The sequence below is a fragment of the Syngnathus acus genome, chromosome 8 (assembly GCF_901709675.1).
Source record: "Syngnathus acus chromosome 8, fSynAcu1.2, whole genome shotgun sequence".
NCBI lineage: Eukaryota > Metazoa > Chordata > Actinopteri > Syngnathiformes > Syngnathidae > Syngnathus > Syngnathus acus.
Genome location: NC_051093.1, coordinates 7,755,446 through 7,760,731, shown reverse-complemented (window position 1 = coordinate 7,760,731; position 5,286 = coordinate 7,755,446).

Below are 5,286 nucleotides of genomic sequence, written 5' to 3'. Positions count from 1 at the left end.
GCTGTCAGAGCAAAGACAATGTTATTGTTAAGATGGTTTTGCTAAACCAGATGTGCCTTTTGATCATGTCATGATTTTGCTAAGTCATTATAAAAGTTGAGAGAAATCCTCAAGCTCTTGTACGTATATTCTGGCTGCTTCAGGTGTGATGGCGTGAAGATTAGAAGTTTATCCACATTTATTTTTTTTTAGCAAACTGATATTCACTAAAGGTTCTGCGGAAGATTTTGAATAGGAGCATTCCAGACAGGAAAGCTTAGATAATTGAGGCGTGAAAGATAACCGCTGCGACTCAAAAAGACCCCACACCGTGTCTGATTGTTCTCATTCAAACATTGTAAATAAGACCTAAATGACAATTTAGAAAAAAAAAGAATTTAATGGAAAAACAGTTTGGGGTTTTAATTTGTTTTTGATTATCAAGGTCCCACATCGGTTAATAAATGATCATCTATATATTTTTTAGACTGAAACTAAAGGCGATGATGAAATTAAAACGACTCTTAAATGATGCAGTCAGTTGTATATAATTCTCTGCCAGAATACAATAAAAACTTGACTTCACTCTTTATTTGAAAAATGTTGGGCGGACCATCTGGCAGAGTTTTTGCAATGTGCTTGTCACTTTTGGGGTTCAACTTAACGATGTATGACAGATAAAACTCAGCGGTCAACAAATATCTCGCAATCCGTGACAAACCAGTGCATTGGAAGCGCCAGAAATCCTTCCAAAATGTTCAAATCAGTGCTTTCATTCCGAACATTGAGCTGCCAAAAACTGCATGTGCACCCATTTTCCTAACAAACACTGCCCCCTGCAGGATAAACGATATACGACTCGATGAGTGGCTCTCTTGTTAAAATTCACACACAATAGGCTGAAAAGCATAATTAATCGCTTTTTTTGTGTGTGTGTGTGCCTTTTAAGTTTTGCATAATTCATTTCTCAAAGACGCCACAACAGATGTTAGCTGCAAAGCGAATGTGAAGACTCTTTCATCGACAGAGCCATTTATGTCCGAGACAGAATTATTGCTAGTCTAGCAATTGTCGTTTATCGTCAGTGCAAAGTCCTGACTGTGTCTTGAGGCGCACAACTGGGTGGTCTTCCGATCCCAAATTGACCCTTGGTGAAGACCTTTGTGCAGAGGGCCTCAGCTCCAACATGAACCCCACTTTTGTTGTTGTGACAGGGGCCACTGATTCACGACACATTATGTACAACACAAAGGAACAAGCAGATGGTCTGTTTTCTTTTTAAAAGCATAGCAAGACTTTTACTGTGTCAAATCAGTTGTTTCTCTGGTTACGTTTTAGCTTTTGAATCTAAATATGACAGATTTATCCCCAAAAAAAAGCATTTAAAATGTTTAGTAATACATTTCAGTAAAACTACAGTATTTAGATGTTTTGATTATTGCTTTCTTTTTAAGTTGGTTTAGCTGTCATAAACTAACTGCACATTTTATTGATTAACTTTAGTGATTAATTTTCCATTTCTTTGATAATGCCGCAGATGCCAGATACAATAATTAAATACGTTCATATTATTGTGATTGTTTGACTCTTACCATTCTTACATCGTGAAATAAAGCATGATGCGCGTTGAAAACAAATGTTGCGCCTTAATTGTCCACTAGGGGGCAGAGTTTTTCCCATTATACATTAGATTAGCATGAAGTAAGTCAAACACTTTTCATATTAGGTATTGTCTTATATAGGTGAAATCGAGCAGGGCCCTTAAGGAATGATAAATAACACACATTAATGTGATGAATAGTTGAATACGCTAATCTGAGATAAATCTGTAGATTTTCCAAGGTACAGCAAAAAAATATTCTTTTATTTACCATGTTAAAACAAAAAACAAACAGAAAAAACTCGTTGAGATTACAAATCTTTTTTCCAAGGGTGACTCAAAAATAATATAATAGATGAAGCGGGTAAACTAAAATCTACCACTAGAGGGAGGCATAACACCGTTTAGGATATGTCATTGAGTCTACTGTTGTTTTTCTGTGGTTTTACATGAGGTCAACCATGAAGCAAGAAGCTTGCCTTCCATTCTAGAAAAAAAACATATATTTAATATAATTACAGTATTTTGCATGATTTGCATTTTAAAATGTCGACCAGTCCAAGATGTGGCCTGATGTCAATTGGGATGGGCGCCAGCTCACCTGCTATTCTAATGAGGCCAATTGCTAATGCTTGGATGGAAGGAAGCAAAATTCTGGCAGTGATTGCTCCTTTAACTGTGTTCTTCCAAGCACTTTCTGCATCACTGAAAAGAAATTTGCACTTCAATAGGGACTAAATGTGACGTTCCTCACCTCTATTTATAGACCAGGTAAACAACTGTAGTCATCAGTCATTTCAAAGTAAATGTTTGTCTTGTTTATAAATACACAAATAAGAGCAGCGTGGAAAGTGTTCAGCAGATGTTGGATGATTGACAGTTGTTGCCTCCAACTATCATGGGGGAGAATGTTTAGGGGGCAGGTGGCATGGGGGGGGGGGTGATAAACCCATCCGGGAATTTCACGTGACGAGAATATAAAATGCATTTCAGCTTCTGTACCAGCTGGGTGCTTAGCTGCACGGGAGTCTGATTTCCTGCTGTAACTGATAACAGTTGACATCGGACCGGTTGGGGATGAAATAAATAGCACAGTCTCGGCAGTCCAGCGGTACCGCTGCGTCAATTGTCTGATGCCAGCCGTTTATTGTGTGTGCAGGTGGAGGCTCGCTCGTTCCACGAATCCAAAAGAAAGGCCTGATGCCAACGGCATTTAAGATGAAAGACAAGATGTGAGTTATTGCCAGCTCAGATGGGGCCTACATAATCAGAAACCCAGAGAAGCCAGATTTTCGCCCACTCAGCGCCTTCTGTTTCCTTTCTCCAAAAAAGAGATTCCCAGTAAAGGTTAACGTGTTTGTGATCAAACTTTGATGCAATGCAATATTTGAATTGAGAGCTATGAAAGATGCAGACTTCCTTCTTTGGATGGACTTAGCATCACTTCTCTAAACATTATGAGATGCTCTGAGGAAAACAACATGCATTGTTTGTCCAGCTGAAAGACGGTCTTGTTCTTGGGGTTGTGACTCAGTCCAGCAGATGTTGGTTGTTGCTGACACGGTCTCGGAAGATGACATATTATTCCGCTCTGCAAAGACCTCAGCTCTGTCTTTGTCATCGCAGATAGATTATGTCACCAAGTGTAAGCGTGCCATTACTCAACTTTTGGCCCACAGCGGGGGAACAATGATCTAATTCCACAAAATTGCAGCCTTTCTACGTCTGCTTTGTATAAGAAACTCTTCACGTCGTGTTGAATAAAATCGACATTTACAATGGAGGAGTATGTAATTTATTTGGAATTCAATACTCACTGGGTATTGCAGACACACACAAAAGACAATGACAAAATGTTGAAAGGGTAAAATATGTGAACGAGAAAAACACGGCAAGCTTTGAGGTGATTAGAATTCTGCCATCAAAAATATGATGGCAGCAGTTTGGAAATGCCTGCGGGGTCATCATTGCACAAGATGGAAGACTGAATGCTTTATCCGTGCTAGTCTATTGTGGGAAAATGATGAAAATACTTGTCAGTTTCATCACATCACTCTCATATCATTGGCGGCTGTGGAAAAAAAAAAAAGATCCATGGAACGTCAGCAGAGAACTTGTGCAGGTTACGTGGTTGGCATTATGAAAAAGGTTAAGCTGGTTATGTTGACACCAGTATAAAAAATAAGTGAAATCAAATAAGTGATAATAATGAAATAAATGTATCAAAATAAATTCAGAAACACCTTGCCAGATTTTGTAGAGATGATGGGTGATTTAATTAATTGTGATTTAAAAATGATTTAAGTAAATTTATTTATAGATATATGATCAGAATCACAATACATTTTATTTATTTATTTAGATTTTTTATATTATATATGCCTATATCTATCTATATTTCTTTATTTATTTATTTATTTATTTGGTCCAACGGTGTAAGATGACAAATTGCAACGGCGTCACCCACCGTGCGTCTACCCCAGTTATTTACGAGAGAAGTGAGAGATGCATTCCGGAGCAACCTTGAGCCGCTTGCTCATTTTAGCTGTCAGGTGTTAGATGGCAAAGACTTGAAATTGAGCGTTTACTACAACAGTGGCCATCACCGAGGGCCGCTCTGAAAGGAAATAACATCTTGACGTGACGTATTCTGCGCATAAATAGCATTTTGCTGTGGGGAGGACGACTTTTGCTCACTGCTGCAAGAAAATCGAGTAGGAGTGTTAGTAGGACAGCCCTGTGTGCTTAAATGTGCCTCTTTTACTTCATGCCAAAGGAATGGTGGTAATAACCCAGGACACTGTGACCTGTGATAAATACATTCCAAAGGATCTGCTACATGTACACACATGGACACACACACACACTCACTCACACTGAAACAATACACATGAAGAGAACTATTTGAAACGAGTGTTTCATTAAAATATAATCAGGCGCGCCATCAGGGATTTGGCGCCCCATGAAAAAACTCCCACTTTGGGACCCTGCAAATTAATGCCATAAATGGAAACTACTGGTATTTTTCTCGACAGTTTCCAGAACGGCCTGGTTGGGTCTGGACTTGATTTTAATCCATGCCCTAAAAATTGGAACAACTGAAATGGTGAAAATAGTTTAACAATGTAGCTCAAAAAGTCTGGAGTGAATATTTCGCTAGCCGGGTATTTGGTAGTTGTGAAGTCAGCAAAGATGAAAGTGCAAAGGAACAAAGGAAAATATTAGATGAAAGATTTAAAAGACATTTATGCTTAAGATTACATGCAGTCAAGAACCCTTTCAAAACAGCATTATTGCATAAAGTCTGAAACCCCCCCGAATAAGACCCCTGGGGTACTCCTTTTTTTCCAATTCCTATAACATTTCAATTTTGACCTTGACCCGAATATTGACGGCAGTCGGTTTTGTCACGGAGAGTCAAGTGACATGACTCAGCTTTCTCACCTCATCATTTACCACAGTGTTCCATTCAATGAGCACTTGGGCCTACTACACTACTGTATTTGAATGTTGGTCATGATTGCACTTGGTGTAAAGTATTTTAAAGTGGTACTCGGTGTAATTTTTTTGCGACCCACCGAATTAACGCACACGATGGAAACATATTGAGCACATTTTATAGCTGACTCGTACTACTGCGCTTAATTAATTGTCAAGTGTGTGTGTGCTGCGAGTGGGAGGAGGCACGCACGCACGCACGCAGTCTG